Raw genomic sequence first — 20,825 nt, 5'->3', positions numbered from 1 at the left:
CGCAGAGATGAGGTTGTTTCGCAGTTCTTTGGATATGAGTAGCATAGTATTTGAAACGCTTCTTGGAGAAGTGTTTGAAAAAAAATGGCTCGTTTCCTCTTTTAATCTAAGTATTTTATTGCTGGTAATCAATCATTTAATATAGTAGTTTGATGACTGTTTCATTTTAAAACTTGCAAGATTTTACAGCAATTCTCTTACAGACTAAATAATTTTCATTTTGCTTGAAGAATTCCTTGATTCTCTACAATATATAGTAAAAAAAAATCTGCATCCTTGTAGAAAGTAGACATCTACAGTGTTTTTAAAAACCCATATAAATAAATGGTGGACATTTTAAAATTAAAATGTAGAAATTTATTTAAAACAATTCGGAATTACAGCTTAAAACCTTCAAATTTAGGCTCGAATTGCAAATGCGACTCATAAAACGCCGATTACCATTTCGTTGGCATTTTAATTGAAATTTTATGCCTACGTGTATACTGAAGCATATACTCTAAACTCTCTAGTCCAGCAAAACTTTTTGTCAACACAGCTGGGGCTGGGGACTGGGGACTGGGGTGCCAGCAACTTTTCCAGCTTTAACTTCGCCGTTGTTTTGCATATCAATCTCAAAATCAATTAGAACTTGCCAGGCACGCCTGTTGCCTAACTTTATTCATTAAATATAAGCATGCCGGAGTCGCCGGCTGCCTGTCAGTCGAAAACCGTACAAACAGGATGAAAACCAGGCGCTTAAAAATTCAGTAAAAAGTTTTGTATAATTACTCTGGCGTTTGCAGTAAACAAACCTGCTTACAGTTTACATTTTAAAAACAACAATCCATGCACATGACAAGAGCAACACTCACACACACGCACACATACACACCCATTGCATATACGGGTATACGAGCCACACACATGGCTTGGTTGCCACTCCCGTGGTCTGTGCCGTGAATTTTATAGAAAAATTTGCATAAAATGCGCATAAATTATGGCATGGAAAAGTTATAATTCCATACTTACAGCAGAAGCGTGTGCTGCTGCTGTCTCCTGTTCGTTGTTATTGTTCTACTTCGCGTTTGTGCTGTTGTTATTGTTGGTGCTACCTGTTCAGGTGGTGTGCGAGTGTGTGTGTGTGTGTGTGCGAGTGCCAAGCGGAGCGAATGGACGCACGAGACAGACACTGCGCAACTTTCGCTTGGGTGGGCGTTGTGTTTACACTTAAACAAGACAGCAACAACAACAGCCACAACAACAGCAACGCATAACAAATTTGCTTAACAAAATTTCATAAAATAATGCAAAAGTTGCTCGCTATATTTCTCTTCTCGGCCACACATTCTATGACTCGAAAAGTAGGTGCCTGATGGTGCAGCTGCTGCTGCCTGGACGGTGTTTGTTGACCAGCAACAAATATAATAATAGAGTATATCACACACTATACAAGTACATATGTGAATAGCATAAGGGTGAAGTTGTTGGCGAATATGTTTTGCAAGCTCAGAAAAAATGACATCACTTTCATCTGCGTATTCACTTAAAAACTATTAATGTTGAAGTAGTTCTGTTTTGTAACAATTCAAGAATGCATTTAGTTTTTCTAAATGGAACATAAAGTCAAACTTTATTCTTTATGTAGTGAACAAACAGAAAATGCAAACTAAGTTTGAAAAGGTTAGTGTCTGCAGCTCATATGCTCTCCGAGATAAGAGCAGAATGATTTATCTGCGATTAATGGTACTTGATTCTGCGTCACAAGTAATTACAATTAATTATATAAAATAAAATGAGTAGCTTCCTGTCATTAATGGCGCTCAAATATTAAAAAACATTTTTTTAATTATAATACATTTTTTGACCGATGTTACCTTTTTTTTTCCTATTCAAAATACATCTTGCTGATGTTTAAAGAACGTTCTTGAAAAATGTTATATCTGCATCTTCTTATCTGTGGTGAAAGCTTAGACAGACAGTTGATAACTTAATAATATATGTCATTGCAATATGGAATTATGGGAATGAATTTAAGGCGTCTTTACACATAATAGAGAGCTTCATCATCTTCAATAAGTAGCTTCTCCATACAATATGTAGGTACATACTACAAGTTTATTTTAGCTATATTTCAAAGCCCTATAGCTATAGCTGCATAATTATAACACACAGGAAATTAACTCCCTTTTATAGCCAACACATGCATTGCAAAGGTTGCGTTAGTCTGGCACTAGCAGCTGCCACCCTTGCTTCTATTTCTCATTTAATCCCAAGATCCTTTTGAATGAAAATCTCCACTTTTCTGAAAACAATGGTTTTTTTTGTTATACTTCAGTTCGGCCTTAAATCACGAAGGTGCCATTTGGCTAATGCCCAGCTACTCAACTTTAATCAAAGCATTAGCCTAGTTGATTACAAAACAGTGGGGGCATGTTCCAGCTCATCCTTCTTTGCCCCAGCCTGAGAATTGCTGTCTAGCTAGCAATATAATGAAATTCAATTGGCTTAGCATTTGGCTGACCAACTGCTTACAAATCCTCACACCTGTCTGACTCACGTCCATTTGGCGTCCTAATTGAATTCGTGTTACTTGCCGAACACTTGGTGGCTCCGCAGGCCTAGTCCCGCTTCGCATAATGAGAACTGACAGGCGACAAGCATAATTAAATTTTATTTTACTTCTACATGCAAATTTCGAGCGCTTCTGTATTTTCGTTTTGCTTTTATTTTTCGTTGTTATTCCCGTCTAACTTTTATCCGGACACCTCCTTTTTGCGCCATGATTTAGGACATGGTTGTAATCTGCCGCTTATATTACCCTTGATTTGTTTTGGCCCACGTTATTTATGAGCTGGCCGCGCTACGGGTGGTTGTTATGTCTGATCGCTCCCTCGCAATGCCTGTTGTTGCCACTAATGCCACAGAAAACCGCTTATTGATTCATTCATTGTGCACTTCACTCAATCAAAGCGCACGCTATTCGCTTAACTTACAGCCACCCCTGGACATTGCGCATACGCCATATGTGCCACAACCTGGCTGCCTGGCTGTGTCTATGTGCGAGTCTGCATTTATTTGTATGTATGTATGTGTGTGTGTGTGTGTGTGTGCCGTGCCGTGTTCAGATTTCATTTCATTCTTTCATATTATTTCTATGGAAGCCCTTTTGCACAGCGTCTGTGCTTGATTATGATGGAAGATGTGCACAGTTTCGTAACGCCCACGAATCCCACACAGCGTCCTTCCTCTCCCCTCTTCCCCCTCTCCGCACCCCACTCCACCACCGTTCTTTCCCTTTGATGGTACCTTCCGCCATCTGCAGCTGACAATGACATATTGTCATCATTAACACTTTCCTTTGTGCCGTGCTCTTTTTATCTAATAGATTTTTCCCATGTACGACTATGTTTGTAGTTGTTGCATGCCGTGCTTGTTCCCGGGTGTTGTCCAACCCCATATGGCAAGTGCGATGTGTAGTTCAGTTGAAGTCTTGATTTGCCGCTGCGTAACTTGTAAAGCAATTTGTATGCAAATAGTTGTAAACAATTTTGCATTCGACTCGAGTTGCAGTTGAAAATAAGTCAAGTGCATTGACAACTGACTTGTGCATGACGTAGCATCGAACGAGTCACAGTCTAAAATAGAGTAAGCCCACGCGCTCGAAAGATGCAGCAAGAATTGAAATGGATGGTGGGAATAATCTCAAAGAGATATTTACGCGCTAAAGCAGCGCTAATTGGTCATCCACGAAGGTGGAATTAACGACTATATACGACTCATTAGCCCGTCGGGCTTAAGCCTATTAGGTATGTTTTTGTTTTCTGATTTACGGCACGCGATCAAATTTAAAGCATTCCCTAATAAACATAATCTTATATTATTTTCGCTGTTTTATTATATAAAGATTGGAATAAGCATGTAAGTGTGATTAACCAGAAGTCCGGAGCCAACATTAAATTTTATTTGTACAAGTAAGATGAAATGAGTCCTCCTAAAAATATGTTTGATAGAAAAGAGGGAGCGGAGAAAACAGGTATTTTTTAGTCAACTAATAAAATAAAAGAGTGCTTATCTGAACAGATTTTCTGCCTGTCCGATTAAAATTACAAGCTGTGTCTGTTATATACTTATATTTTTTCTTTTTTTTTTTTCTTTTTTTTTGTTATATTTATTGATCTATTGTTAATTATTCCTAGTGTTTGCTTTCTTTAAATTTCATTTTTAATGCAACTTCAATTTCAACTAATTATAAAAGCATATAACTTGTGAAATTAAATTCATTTTGACTTTTTATTATTTTTAATCAGAAGAGGGAGTAGTACTTCCTTTCAAGTCAGCCTATATATTTTGTTGCATTGCTTTTTATAGACTTTCTGCACTGCCCTCGTTTGATGACATACGAGTTCGAGTATAGTATATTATTATTTTTCATTGAACTACTGCAGCAAGAAGTGAGTCATGGGGACGCCCACAGCTTAGTCAAGCGCTGAGCTTGCTGCCGTCGTTAATTAGTTGGCCTGCTTTTCAAACGCGACCTCATTTGCATGTCAGTCGTTGAAGTCGGAATGAAGTGTTTGCTAAAATCCAATTGAAGTTTGCCATTTGAGTTGAAGCTGATTTGTTGAGTGGCTGTGTCGAGTAATTAAAGCGCTCGCTGCCGACGCTTTTCTCTTGCTTTCCTATCTCTCATTCTCTCTCTCTCTCTCTCTCTCTCTCTATCTCTATGTGTGCTGATATCACTTGCCTCCTATCTTCGCTGCGCATTATTCTGTGCAATAAATAGTCAAGTACATAATACTTATAATTTATTTTGCATAAAATCCAACTTGGAAACGTCCATATACATACGAGTGTGTACGAGCTGGGCAAGTCTATCTATCTGTCTATCTATCTATAGCCTAACGCCTCCGAACCCCACCCGCATGCGACCGCGTACTTAGTTAGATTTATGGGAAATGTGCGAGCACTCTGGGCTCGACTCGCCGACTCGCCGACTGGCAAAACTGACAAACTGACAAACAGGCAAGCTGGCAAAGTCAGTCGAGCAATTTGCGTGGGTAAACATGCACTAAAACTCAATTTAGAGGCAATATGCCGGATACAGTGCCAGCGAATTGTCTGCTGACGCGGCAGTCACTAGTAGTCGCCCAATTTAATGCGATTTAAGCAGCGTAAATTGAGAGGCACTTCGCTGCAAGACTCACTGAATGACGGACTGACTGTCTCGCTGCATGAGTGACAATGACAACAACAACAACAGTAGTAACAACAACAACAATAAGAAGAGCAATAACAACAGCTTGCCTGGCAACAAATAAACACGACCTACAACGCGCAGCTCTAGCGCATTGTCAACTTTTGTATATCGCGTACATATCTGGCCTGGCATTATTAAATTACACACTCCCGTTTCTCAGCTGCCTTTCTCTCTCCCTCTCCCCCCCCCCCCCCCCCCCCCCCTCCCTTTCACTCTCTGTTCCCATCTCTCCCGCGGCTCGCTGCCAAAAACACCAATTAATCCCAACTGGATTTTGCGTAAAGATAAAATGGCAGCCGTAGCGTCGTCGCCAACGTCATGCTTCTGCTTGTTGTTATTGTTGTTGTTGTTATTGTTGTCTTACCCCATGGTGCCATTTGACAATTTTCAGCGCGTGGCGTTGGCGTTGGCGCTGGCGTCCGCCTGCTGCTCCAGCGGCCCCTAAACGGCCAGCAAGGCTCTGCCGGCAGCCACTTGATACAAGCAGATAAGTCATTTTTATGTGACACTTTGCCTTAAATATTTCACATTTTTTGCGGCCATTTTTTCTTTTTGTTGTTACTGTAGAGAACGAGAAAGAAAGAGGAAGCACATGCAAAGCACGGTTTGTTAGTTGGCAAGGCGTCATTATATAATTTGAATGCCTCTCTCTCGCTCCCTCCTGCAGGCGTTGCCATTTTGGGGTTGGCCATAAAAATGTGAATGACACTTTTGTGTGCTATAATGGGCTGCGCTTTGATGGCTTATGATTTGGACAGTGATAAGCGGGCGGCGTGGCGTTCGCTTGGGTGGCCCTGTGAGTGACAGCGGCAGCAACACCACCAGAAACAAGGATTTCGCAGTGGCCAGCAGTTGATAAAAATCAAATCTGTACCCTTTAGTACGCGTTCTCCATTTCGTAAAGTACGATATTTAAATAATAACGCAGTTTAACATTCCAGCATTTACTATGAAATAATGATCCTGGTATTCGGTCAGGACACAACAATTTAACTATTGTAAGCCATACAATGTTTGGCTTAAAAAAAGAATTCGAAATGAACGCTCATTTTGCAAAATACATATTGTTTTCTATGTCGTAACTGCCTTTTATTTAATTTATCCGATATTTTAATAAATACGACTCGGCATGCCAAACAAACGAGTTCAAACATGCATGCATAACAGCTTCAAATAGCCGAGATTTAAATAAATAGGGCTCGACATCTTGATAAAACCAATTGTTCACATATCTCCACAACAACAAAAACCGTTGCCATAGGGACCTGCCTTTTATATATTATTAACTGTCTAAAACGCAGTTTACTAGATCTTTCAAATAATCTAAGCTGTAATTCAATAATTAATTATCATAGTTTCAAACTCATAGGCACAATTTGAAGAGAAGAGTGTAAAGGAAATCAAGGAATCACTCTTTTATGATTGTCTAAAAACCTAATGTATTTTACTATACTTTAACTGTCGATATTGGTAATATTATAATTATAATAATATATTATAATAATATAACTCGAACATTATTATGCATATCATACGTCGGAGAGATATTGTACTATATACGATATTTCAAAAATAAAGTTGTTTTGAAGGTTTGCATAAATGAAGGGATTTTTCGAAGGTTCTCTTCGTTTAGGCGGAGATTTGGTTTCCAGTCAGCAATTCATATAAGTATATATATACGCTCCAATATTACAGATTTTCGAGTCATCTAGCATATTTGAAGAAATATAGATCTAAATTATTTCTCCATTTGCCTCTTAGCACTATTTTCTAGTTTCTTAATCAATTTATTAATCCGATTTATTGTCAATCATTGAAATGAAATGGAATGAGAGCTACTCCATGACTTCGACAAATCGATTGCATTTAATTTGTGGAACTAACTAAGTAGCGTGCAGTGTACACGTACTCGTATTGCAGTGCATTGCACAAACTTGTCATTAACATCATTTGCCACTTGCCACATCAATTTATTTTGGCCTGAAAAATGGCGCCATTCGCTGCATTTTTAGCATTTTAATTTGGTCAATTTTTGCAACTTGTTTGCTTGACACGTTCGCCGTGTGCCGAACGGGTCGTGAATGGGGCTTACTTGGCGCAGTTGCTGCTGCGAACATGCGCTCGTCTGGTCCCCCACTGGGCCGGCCAATTGTCAACTAGAAACTGGCAACTGGTTTCGTCTCGTTTCGATTTGTTCAGTTTGGTTTGGCTTGGCTTGCACACAAGTCAAAATATTGTCAGCCAAATTAAGTAATTTATTTTAAAGTTGTTGTGGCGTTGCCTGCACACGGGATTTAATTGAAACGAGTACACTCTTGTTGTTGTTGTTGTTGTTGTTGTTACTGTATTTGTCACTGCTAGCTACTGCTGTTACTGCTGCTGTTGCTGCTAGCATGTGGGCAAACATTTCAACAACTGCGCTTAATTATAAGCTCGACATTGCCATCGCCCGCACTCGAGCCAAAAATCTGGCCATATAAATCCAGCAATACAATGGAAATTATTATCGTTATTATTTTTACGCATTATTTACACACCTACCGGTCATGTTTACATTACCAGGCAGGCACACACACACACACATACACACATCTACACACCTCTGGCAACTAGGGTCGGTCGCTCACTCGGTTCGCTTTAAGCCGCAGCTTTATTGCCCGCTCACGTCGTCTCCTTCCTATTCTGTTTGTGTCCGTCTGCCCGTCCGACTATCCGATCAACCGCCAGCGGCCTCGTCGTCCACCAATTTAACGCCTCTACACACTGTTATGTGTTACATTGCGGCCTTTTATGGGGCAGGGGCAGAAGCAGGGGCAGGGGCAAGGCTCCTCAATTGACAGCGGCTCAATTTTGTCATGCCTCGTTCGACAAGCGCCCGCGCTGTGAATTTTTCGTCGATAATTTTTAAGAGGCTTTTGAAAATTAGTCGCTGATGAAAGAATATCACTCGAAATTGAAACTGAGACTCTTGGACTTCATTAACGATGGTAGGCGTTGAAAGGGCGAAAACAGTTGAGGATTTTCGTTGGAATGCAAAAGAACAACAAGCACTCGACAATTGTGAAACTAATCGTTCATTAAACTTGCGCTTTAGCTGGCAATATGGGGAGCATTGAATTTAAGCGAACATAATTATTTTGCTTTGGGTAAAAGGTATTAGAAAATCGAAATATATTAATATTTACTTGTATTTAGAAATGATCCGAGTCGTTTGTTGAGATTCTTTCGATTCAAATATTCTTGCACCAACTTGTTAATTACATTATATTAGTAAATTAATTAAATCAAAACTGCCTGTAAGTATTATCTTTCATACTTTGTCAATTAACTTGTATATATTGTTGCTACTATTGCAAATGTACAGACTCTACTCTACTCTGAGGATTCGCATTAAGAGTGCCGTGCCTTCTTAAGCGTTTAATACAGTCACAGCTTCAGGTATTTTTAAAGCTTAAAATAATTTTTCATCTCAGCCATTTCACCACCTATTATTAAATGTTAACTTTCCTACAATAAATTCATATTAATACTGATCTGAACAGATGAAGCTATCAAGACCTACCTCAACAATATAGACACAATTTGATAATTTATATATATTCTGCTATTTCTTTAGCTCTTCATGTAAATACATTTACAAGCTCTCCATACGATAACAACTGGCAATTGTTTTTGCTTTCGTCGAGCACTTAAATCTTTCAATTTTTTCTCGCCGTTTTATCGTTTATTACTGCTTGTTGTTTTTGCCATTCAGTTCGCTCAAGTACCTCACTGACAGCCACTTGATGAATGAAAAACCTATTTCATTTATTTTACACATGCTTTCATATGCAAATACACACAAACTCATACATGAATACATACATACATATGTACATATGCAGATGTGTTGTCCGAAGAGACTGTCCCACATTTTGTTTGCTTTTGCTCTTTATGCATCAACTTTAATTGCATTTGTTTGTTGCCTTTCAATTTTTGCGTTTCGCAACAACATAATAAATAAAATGTCAGCCAGCCATCACATAAAATTTAACTACAAAATTGCTCTTGATAAAAATATCATATATTTTACGCACACTCGGCGTATGCGTAATGTTTACGACCATAAATCGTAAAACAAAAAATATATATATTAAATTGCCAACAAGCAATAAATTAATGCCCGAACACAGCCAACTATTGCATAATTCTATGAGCATGTCAAGCGCAGCAGCACGCTCCACGCCCCACCACGATTAACGCCAGTTAATCAAACTAATTTGGCCGATGTTGCCATCAGCATACTATATATGCAAATCGCATTAGGTCTGATGCGAGAGGCCTACAATAGTTATAATTGCCCGAAAAACCAACAACGACCACAAAATTTGTGCAAACTATTAGCCTGGCCAAATTATTGCCTGACTGGCGGACAGAGGACGAAGTGGGGACGGACTGGATGCTAACTGGATGCGAAGTGTTGTGCAGAGGGAAGTGGAGAGCTGCGTTGCTCGTTGTCTGTCATTTGGCCGCCATTTGGTCGCGTAAATGCTCGTTATTAAAATTTAACGTTGCAAAAGCGGAAAATTGCTACATTTATGATGTGAACGCAATGGCGGCATGAAGTCCTCCCAACTCCTTCCCGCCCCATCCTGTGCGCTCGGTCGGGCATTAAAAGTTTTAAAATAACACAAATTGACTTTTGATGTTTCGCGGTTGCTGTTTCTCAATTGTGCGTAAAAAGTTTATTAAATTTTCAATCTTTTTTCCGCTGTGCCCAAAAATTTCCATAAAAATAATTTTCAATTATGCAGCCAACACACTTGGAAGCGATTGGAGCAACTGTGTTTCCACAGAGGTCTCTTCGGACACATGGTGCAGCCGTGTAATGAAGTTTCAAATGAAGTGCGACAGCAACTAACGGCAGCCGGCAAGTGCCACAGAAACAGCAACATCAGGCGCCAATTGCGGCGCGACATTCGCGGCAATAATGCTGGCGCTACTCTGATGCTACGGCGTGGCAACAACTTCCCCAACATGCCACTCGCACACATGGACCACTGCAATGGATGTCGACTATTTCAATAATTTGCTAGCAAGTGGCATGTGCCCCCGCTGCCACACTCAACTGTGTTGCACTTTTTGACTGCCACTCTCCATTGTTGCACTGTTGAACTTTTATGGTGTTGATGAAAACTGGGGAGCTCTGGGCATAACGTTTTCGGATGGGCGATTTAGCGAAATTAGCGCCGAAATCAAAGCTCGCAAGATTTTTCACAGCATTATATTTGTAAAGCAACTTCTAGATCTTTTTTGAAATGTTTGCGTTTTTCAAAAAGGACTTCATTAAGATTTATAATGCATTCCTTAGAAAGAGAATGCAAAATTCTGGAGCTCGATGTTACTCAAATTCGAACTACCCTTTTAAAATCCAACTCTCTTTTTTAACTATATCGAAAACTCTTTATCGTTGCAGACTTGTAGACATTTTTAAAAATAATTAAGGTATGCAAATATGTCTATTTTTTTTAAATAACCTCCATACTTTTTTGAAATCGGTTAAAAACAGAACAAAGTGAAAGAAAAAAGAGGACTTTGAAATGAAAAGAGAATGCAAAAGCTTGACAATGATTTTGAGAAAGTAATTGTGAACAATAGTTAACTGTTTGCTAGTAACTATTCCAGTAACTAAAGACTGTTTTGATGCGAATTATAGTAGCTTTATAATGTTTGTTGTTTTCTTCTCTTTTCTTTCCGTTGAAGAGCTAAGGGCGTTGAGCGTTACATAGGATTTGTATAGTATGTTACAAATGTATTGCGGGAAAGAAATGAAATAATCGAACAACCATTTTCTAAATGTGAAATATTACACAATTTTTAAAAGAAAAATACATTCACTTAACTACACAAGACGTGCCTAAGCGAGCTTCTCTTAAAGGAAGAATGTTACGCAATAACAAATATCTGTCCTGGTGTAGGAATGTGCGTTAAGCCGTTTTCATAACACACTTCCACTTGGTCGCGCTTCAATAAGGTCACACAAATAACAATAATCATACTAACTAATGTTAACTGCTCTTTAATTTTTCAACAAAAGTGTTGCTCATTTCAATAACGGCCGGGGATTTGCATAATAAACCAGATCGGACCAAACCGCAACGCATAAAAATTTGCATTAATTTCGATTAGAGATTCACAAAAATGAATTCATTTAGTTGTTGGCACCTCGCATAGCGCCCGGCAATAAAAATACCAAGAAAGCCACACAAAAAAAATAAATAAAAAGCCAACAACAGACTAATACACAATTAATTATGGGCTACAAATAATAACAATAAAAATTAATAAGCATTAATGTGAGTTATGAAATAGTGAGAGACTCTACTCTACTGTGTGTGTGTCTGGTGAGATTGCAGAGCCGAGCCAGTCTCTTATGAAAGAGAAAAAGTTTGGGGCATAAATTTCGATTTACTGCTCAAGAGGCAACAAATCAAGGCAACAGTAACAACATGCGAAAAGTGTAATTATTATTTATAAAGGTGCCAAAAAGTGCAGAGCCCTCTACAGACCGTTGTGGTGCGTGGTGTGGGTGTTGGTGTCAGTCGCGTTGCCAACTATTTTGCTTATCTTGCTAGACAAAAAGTTTGCAGCAACTTCGTTAAAAGTAGCAACAAAATTTTACAGCGTCGGCGGCAGCTTTTTGTCGGCAAACTGTCGCATCGTTTGCTTTTGATTGGAATTCACTGGCAACGGAAACAAAACGGCGAGGAAAACAAAAACAAATTGGCGCAGGCACATCAAAAGACGCCGGCAAAGTGTGAGGCGACAAACTGGCGCGAAGAGTGCGGGGCAGTGCCACATTTATTTATGCAGATGTTTCGCTGATGAGCCCTCACTCTCAGCCAGAGCAGACCCATCACTTGCATAACCCCAACTCCAATATTCCAACACTCCAGCACTCCAGCACTCCAACGCTCCAAGTATTGAGTCGCAGCGAACGCCCATTTCTAAGCAAATTTAACGGCCGTTTAAACTGTTTTGATCGCTCCATGTCATAATTTTTTCAATTTTAAACGAATTTCATTTCTACTTGAGTAGCGTGAACGACACAGAGGCCGGACCTGAGACACGAGGCGGGCCAGTTATTGAAATTTGTTTTCATAGTGACAAATTTGAATTGCTTGTGTTGGCCATTGGAGGCCTGCCGTGGCGACGTCTGCGTCACTATGATTGAATATTGTGCGGGGGCCAGTGATTGATATTCGTAATTAATGGCCGGCAATTACTCGACAGCAGCTGGCACTGAAACTGCAGGGTTGCCAAGCTGTGCAACAAACATGCTGCAATACAAACATACTCGTAACATCTACTTAAGTGTAACTGTAAAAGCACTCAGCGGTCATATGTCAAGTGTAAATTGCTGGCAAATCAAAGTACAGTGAAAGGGAAACTCGTTCAATACCCAATCTTTAATTAGAAATTTTACTACAACAGCAACAAGACGGATGGAAAATAATATTTGCTTAGAAATTTAAATGGGTGTTAAGCTCAGATGGTAGTAAATATACATCTAATTCGGTTTTTACACGGTAGATTGGTTCCTAAAAAAAAACCGTGTACAAAAAATTGATCATATACAAAAAACGTGCTAAATGGAATAAAGTCGTGCAACCATATATAATATTTTGAATTTTCAAACCGTGATAAATCAAAACCGTTTAAAAAAAGATCGTGAAAAAACAGAATTAGATGTATTACATTTTTGGCATCAACTTCTCGTTCTACAACAAATAATAGAATAATAAATTTGTAGCACCTCTCTCGGACACACTCGAAAATGTTCGCAATTGCTCACGATTTTCGAAACTTTCTTTCCTGTTTATTTTGCAATAAAATTTTTTATGCAACATACTCGTATATGGTTCATACGTTCGTTAAAAAGAAATTCTCTTCGAATGTAACTATAACATACTCGTAGTGACAAGAAACCCTATAGTCTTTGTTCTCCAAAGAACAGAGTTCTTAAGAACATTTTTATTTATCTGCGAAAATATCAAACTTCAAAAGGTGTTATTACCTAAAATGCTTGAAACTGTTTTTAAATGTTTTTTTTTTTATATAAAATTACCAAACTAAATATCTAGAAAATGTGATAAATAGTTTCTTTTGAGCAATAGTTTTTCAAATAAAACTAAATTTCTTCCACAAAACTGAAACTACACTAGAACCGAGCGCGAGTGTATAATGAGAGCCCGTCCAGCACTACCTTAACAGGCCCATCCGCTGCCTAATTGCTGGCCATCTAATCCCCTGAACTGAAAAAATTAATTACGCTAAAAGCGCTTGGCCGCTCTACACTCGACTTGCCAGCTGCTTTTATCATCCATCTAGAGGCAAAACCAAAAACGCGCTGCTATTTATAATTTCAAATTAAACGCAAGCCAACTTGCGTGGCTCGATAGTCAGCCCGTGAGCCATTGAGCCATTTCTCTAATCAATCAAATTCAACAGCTCAACGACACTTTTCATTCGCAATCCCTCGGCCATCCCCTACTTTAGTTTAAGCTGTCCCCGTCGCATCTTTGCCAGCTTGATTACCGTTCGAAATTGATTGATTAAATGCTGTTGTCAGGCGCGTCGAGTGGCTTCGGCTTCGGCTTCGCCTTCTGCCAATGCCCAGCCACATCTTCCCGAGCTGTCAGCGTTTTTGTCAACTGCGGGTAATCCCATGAGATTGGAGCGAGCGCTGCTAGGATGCTGTTGGCTGCTCAATCGCCTGAGTTGAGGCAAAAACACATGCTTGCATTTTAATTTAATTACTTACAGAACATCGTGGAACAACAGATTAGGGGAAAGAGGAGGATGTGCACACACTTACTCCTACAGTCATTTAATTGATTAATAAACCGTGTCAAGTTTTAACATTTGGGGGAAACATCTTTCACACGTTCGAACTGAACTCTGAGAGAGAGACTAATGTACAACCACACTTGAAGGAATGCAAGACACAGATGGGACTCATTTGCTATCTAGGGTGCAAGGGAAGTCCTCTTCTCGTCTGTGCAGTGGGGGAAGAGGTTAAAGGACCATCATTTGAGAAATACGATTAAACTATTCATCAGAGTTTGTTTTCATGATTGCTAAATATAAGAGAGTTTATTTAAAGAAAATCTTCTGTTATTTAATTAACTAAAACTGCAACCCCTAGGTGCCCCACATATACATACATATATAGTTGTCTAATAAATATTCCTAGCAATACGTTAGTCTCTTTCCATACAACTTTACAAAGCCTGACTAAAACGTCAAATGCTCTTGTGTTCTTACAATTCGTAATTTTAAAACAAATATTCATTTTAGATGCTTGAAATATAGATAGTTTAATCTATGGGCGTATTTTAATCGTATCTAACTTTTTTCCTATATTTTTAGTAGTTTATTTGACTTCTAAGCATCTGTTTTAAGATTCTTCCCTTACAATCCCAACAGATTTTTGTTCATTATTTTTGTTTGTAAGTCACACAGGATATCTATTCTTCCTATTGTATTATCTTAAGGCTTGAAATGAAATTCGAATTAATGCTAAGCTCGACCATATTAAAAGAGAAGTGGGTACCTAACTGGCCCTTCTTTTCGGTTCCCTGTTAAAATAACTTCTCAACCATTTTATAAAGTATCAATTGACACAACATCGAAAGTTATTCGATAGCCTTGGAATGTGTTGTCGATTGCACGATGATTGTAAATCTCAACCGGCTGTCAATTCGGTCGCTCTATGGCACAACAGTACGAGTATGCTGCCTGGGTCTATATAAATCTCGTCGGCTGACACCTACGACGACATTGCCCAATCCGTAAGAACTTATCAGCAGAAGTTAGCAAGTCGTGTGGAGTCCCCCAGAGCCCCATCGAAATTCCATAATTGCCTTCAATTGAAAGTACAAGTAAAATTACAAAATCAGCTCGTGAACTGTATTAGAGAATTTATATGCGCCTACAAATCAGATTATTTGACTCTACAATCTGGAAATACCCGTTAGTAGAAGCTATATAGTATACTCGTATGTACGTACAAAGCCCAATGAGCCAGACAGAATGCTAGTGAGCGAGTCGGAGATAAGCACAGTCGGAACAGAGCCACAAATTGAATCTAATCGTGCGACTATCTACGTGTAATTACAATTAACGTGACTGTGGATGGGGGAGAGAGTACGAGTACTAGAAGGGGGCGAGAGAACAAGAGAGAAAGAGACCCAACTAACGAGCGCATGGGAAGATAATGAAATATTTTTTGTACAATGTGCATGGAACGTGTGGGTTGATTTCAACTCTTGGTATCTGGACTTGTGGGGTTCGGATTGTGATAAGACCCGGGGACGTCTGTTGTCTGAGTGATGGGCTGGCAGGTTCATGTGTGCGATTGTGTGGCAGGTGGGGTTGGAGCTGGGGCATGTGCCTTTAGTTTGTGGCAGCAGCACCCAACACCACCAACACCAACGCCAACACCAACAGTTGCCCTCTGTGGTAATCAATCATTGTCAATGCTGCTGTCAATGCGGTTTGGACGTTCAACGTTTTCCATGGAATATCGAGGGTGGCAGGCAAAAACTTAAATTACTTGTAGGCATTTGGATGGGCAAAAAGATTGAGCTGTGTTGTGTTGGTGGGGGTGGGGGTAAATGAGGAAATTGGTAGCCTTGCTCAAACATTTGCCATTGTTACAAAAGTATATAAAAAGCCGAGCCGAGCCGTGCGAGCAAATAAATCCAAACGGAAAATAGGCCAACATAAAAACTAATAAAAATCAAAATGAAATGAAATTAAATAAAATCGCTGCAACAACAGAATGGCAACACAATAATAAAGCACAGCAATTACAACAACAACAACAACAACACGAGTGTGCGATAAAAAACTCAAGCGTCGAAGTAGAAGTAAAGAATGAAGAAGAAGACGGAGGCGAAGGCGAAGCATTAAAGCAGCAAACAAAAGGCGAACGATGGCACGACCGTCAAGCCATGGGAGTAGGACTAAGATAAATTTCTAAAGCAGACACAATGAAAGTTACAACAGCAACAACGTAGCGTACTGGAAAAAAAAAAACACGGACACACACACACACACACACAGCGAGGAAAAGTCAAAGGCAAAGGCAAACGCAAGCGCAAAGGCAAAAGGAAAGCGAAAAAAGCGGAAGGAAATGCCATTATGACGTAAATGTGCTAAAATAAAACAACATGGCGGACGACAACGACAACGAAGCGTTGGGAGCGTGGCGAAAGCAAACCATCCTGTGCTCCAGTGTATTTATGTGTGTGTGTGTGTGTGTGCGTTGGGGGCTAATGTCAAAGTCAATCTTAGGAAAAACGCGTGGCGCATAAACATACAAGAAAGTAGAAGCAAAGCAACGTCAAACCAACCCCCATTGGGGGCAGCACCAGCACCCCACATGCCTTACCCTAGTCACACACACACACACACAGAGACACACACACACGCACACACACACACCAAATACACGAGCGTTTGGCACTGACTCGATTTTTCTTCTGGCGCGCAGGGTAAGAAAAATTGCCAAATTAAAGTAAAAGAAAAACAATTTTCTCTCTTTTTTTTTGTTATTTTTATGTGACTTGGGCAGAAAGTTGGTCGGACCTTCCGACAAAAGGGTAAACTCTTTGGAGACTCTACAACGAAAGAAAAATTGTTTAAAATGCAAACTGAAAAGTGCCAATGAGTGGAAAATGGGCAAACGTAGACAGGACTCAGCAAGTTTTGGAATTTCATGTGATTTGTCTGGCACAACAAGCCCAACAAGGAGAACATGCCACAACAAAAGTTGCAACAGCAACATCAGAGTATACAGCAGCATCATCAACAAGAGCATAAACAACAACAGCAGCAGCAACAACAACAACAGCCACAACCACTAAAGAGAGCTCTATGTCTACTTTTTATCATCACTTTGCCGCAGGATTTTCCCTTTTGCTCTGCCGACGGCCGACGGCAACGGCAGCAGCTAAATCGCCGTCGACGTCAGCTTCGACAGCGACGGCAACAGCGACGCCGGCATTGCACAGCCAACACTTTGGGGGTGGTTGGATGAAATGTGGAAATTGTTGAAAGCGTAAAACCAGCCTGCGCCTGCATCGTTATGTACGCTACATACACTTTGAGAAAATAAGTTATTAACAAGCCTAAATTAAACGTAATCTTAAATGCAAATCTTAATTGTGGAACACCACTCGAAATAAAATAACTAAAAAAATAATAACAATTTTTATTGTTGATTTAATCATTAAACTATAATTATAACTTTCCATTTTAGTTTCTTCAAATTTTGTTTTTATTGATAAAACTTAAGCTTCTTGGCAGCACTCTCAAGTCGAAGATATCTATATTCAGAAATAAACTACAAGTATATACATGAATTATAAATTTAAGTAAAGAGCTTCTAAAATAGCTTAACCCATTTGGTTTTACGGCAGTTTGTAAGAACAATTGGGAAAGCAAGTATTTCTCTTATCTCGGTGTCATTAGTTTGTGTCATCATAGCAAACTCCTGAAGGTACTCTCTTATAGCACCGTAAATTCAACATTAAAAGTATTTAAACAATTAATACAGGATACTACAACTTTTAAGAGCTGTAGTTCCCATTTTCAAATGCGTTTAAATTAAGCGAAATCGAAATTTGGTGCATTTTGTCAATTCCGAAGTACGATTGAATTATATGTTTTAAATCATCATAAGAGACTTTTCAAATCGTTTTTTCAATATAGAAAACATAGATCTGATGTTCATTAAAGCTTGGGAAAAGATTTCTTAATAGGTAACAAAAATGATTCCAGCAGTTACTTTTTATTCGAACATAAACATAAATCTGTGCATCTTTGTAGATTTTAAGAAATGTTCTCACTAAAAGTTTCTGCTAAAACATAATTTTATCCAAGAATGTTTTTATGGTAGATTTATTATTTTTTCGAAAATACACTTAAATCTTTACATCTTAGTAGATTTCAAGTAATTTTGCAATTGAATGATTTTTTGCCAAGAATGTGTATCATCAAAATATTTTAAACCAATTAGAAAGAAAAGATATTTCGAAACTTAAAAATAATGAATTGTGCTTATAAAAACACCATTCATTCTTCAAAATTTCTCAGAAACATATATTTTGTAGGCCACTGAATAATTATTATTTAGACTACTTCCTGACATATGATGGCTTTTAACTCTTTTCTTACAGCGGTGGCTTATGAACAGCAATTGTAATTCATTTTCTTCAGTGCAGTCCGTTCTTTGTGCGGGTCGTCGACTTCAATGTTGCCGTCGCCGCTGAGCAGCGGCAACAGACGATGCCGCCGACAAGGACATTGGGGGTGGTTGGTTGAAGGTGCGGCGACAACGGCGCAGAGTTTGTTTTTACTTCATGTCCTTGCTTCGCTTTTGCAGGCATTTTCAAATTGTGTGTTCGCTCAGCTTTTATATTGTTGTTGTGTTTTTTTTTGTTGTTTTTTTGGGAAAAACTGAGCAATATTACAGCAACAATTTTGCTTCCTACTCATGAAAAAGGGAAAATTTGAACTTGGCTGATGTATGTCCGACAGGGCCAAACGACGAACCAAGCGATGCGGCCAACCAATGCGGCATGTAGCAACAGCCACTAAGGAAGAAATGGCAGACGACCGATATGGCAATGATGGGAGGGTTGGGAGGATTCACCAATGCCCAACAACAACGAATTTCACTCGTCCTGGTGAAAGTTGCCCTTGAATGGAGTTGGATTATGCCCACAAGGATGGCTGTCGCTTCGATCGAATTTTGTGCCCCACGCAGCAATTGAAAGCAAATTGAAGTCGATAAACAGATGCAGACAACGGAAGCCAAATACAAGATGATGACTGTGTACTGAACCGGGTTTTGGAAGATAATACATGGAAGCATTGAATATTGGTTGCCTTTATCAGCTCTAAATGGAGCAAATAGCCATTTCTATTAATAAGAAAGCTCTGACATGTTATATTTGTAATTACATCTCACTTTTTACTTTTATTGATTTACAAAAAAAAATATGAATTCACTTTTCACATTTGAACAAAGTAAATAAATTACTCACTTAGCAAGACTCAAAGAAGTTCCATGTTTAATGTCGACAAATGTTCTAAAGACCTATTGTTCTTTATATACTCGTTTAATATATTGAATATAAATAGCGATCAATTTAGAATTATATTCGTGGTTCATCGCCAGTTATAGAACCGAAATAAAAGTCCCTGATATTTCTGTACTTGTATACAAATATTTCATTTGAAATTAGGCTATTGTATGAATTTCATATTCGTGGGAAACAACGATAAATAAAAAGGCAGAGCAACCATCTTATAGGTTTTTTTTTTGCTTGGAACTTTGTTATAATAATTTTATTTAGGAAGCCGGAGATATAAATAAATAAATTTCACTTCCCACACCAATAAATAAAACCATAATTGGCTAATTTGTTAACTTTTGTTTTTTCATCGATTAGAAATTAATGCAGTTACTTTTCTAATTGTTTTACCTTATAAATTAATCCTTCAACATTCTTTTCAATAGCAATGAAAATAAGAATACCAATACTAATAGAAAATTTTTGAACAACTTACCCGCTTGATTAAATATTTAAATTTTCGTGCCGTCTCTGCTTGAGGGGGAATCCGCTTCTACTGTTGTATTTATTTAGCAGAAATATTTGATATATGGCATATATAGTATGTATATATGAACGAGTAGTATAAATATGTATTTGTTATTGCACTTATGTATGTATAATTATATATATGGTTGTGTCGTATACGGAACGGATCGGATCACTTGCTTTGGATTATTCGAATCGTTTTGCACCAGCGACTAACGGATTTTGTTGTTGATTATTTTATTTGTGTTTGTATTTACTCGCATCATTGTTTTGGCCTGAACCTATTGGGCTATTCGGGCTATTGATTAGTTATTGATGAGCAAATGGCGTAAACAACAATTAAAACGTAAAAAACAAAACAAAGGCCGGCAAGAGAGGCATAAATAAAAGCGAAATGGCAATGGCAACAAACACATTCAGCAGATAACGGGAAGCCGACGCCACTACATGTGGCAACAACAAATATAAATACCAACACACACACACACACACACTCGCACACACTCTCATATAGACATAAAACGGCGACTAACAACAAACAACAAATAAAATGGCAAAACGCACGAGCGAACCGGCTGTATGGAGTGGCAAGGAATGGAGCGGGGGGCTGAGAAGGAGGCGTTTGGCGGCCCAACAACTAAATCAAATCGCAGCCAAGTGCCAGACGGCCCAGCTGGCTGCCTGGTGGAACTTCTGCCTGGCTGGCTGGTAGCCTCATCCGCTGCCTGCCTGGCTGCCTGCATGCCTGCCTGTGTGCTTCGACGGGTTCTAGGGCAAATATTTTAAATGCGCAGATTTTTGGCATGTTTTAGTGGCAGTTCACGTTTTGAATTGTTGCCGCGGCGCAGGCGGCTGTCCCCAACGGCCGTTTTACTGACAATTTAATGCAAAAAATGTCAAAAATTTAGACGAGCTCAAAAAAAGTCGATCTA

The 20,825-nt window shown here is 38.9% G+C and overlaps 1 protein-coding gene across 1 annotated transcript in view; it reads right to left on the bottom strand.

Moving 5' to 3' along the window:
* Positions 1 to 20,181, bottom strand: part of LOC115623258 (frizzled-2) — a 121,292-nt gene extending 101,111 nt beyond the window's left edge. Inside the window, exon 1 of the mRNA XM_030517528.1 lies at positions 19,862 to 20,181. The gene's annotated coding sequence lies outside the window, so the exon portion shown is untranslated. The remainder of the gene's footprint in view (positions 1 to 19,861) is intronic.
* Between the last annotated feature and the right edge of the window lie 644 nt (positions 20,182 to 20,825).

This window comes from Scaptodrosophila lebanonensis, unplaced genomic scaffold (assembly GCF_003285725.1).
Source record: "Scaptodrosophila lebanonensis strain 11010-0011.00,11010-0021.00 unplaced genomic scaffold, SlebRS2 tig00000043-arrow-pilon, whole genome shotgun sequence".
NCBI lineage: Eukaryota > Metazoa > Arthropoda > Insecta > Diptera > Drosophilidae > Scaptodrosophila > Scaptodrosophila lebanonensis.
This window is presented reverse-complemented; position numbering and strand designations above follow the sequence as displayed.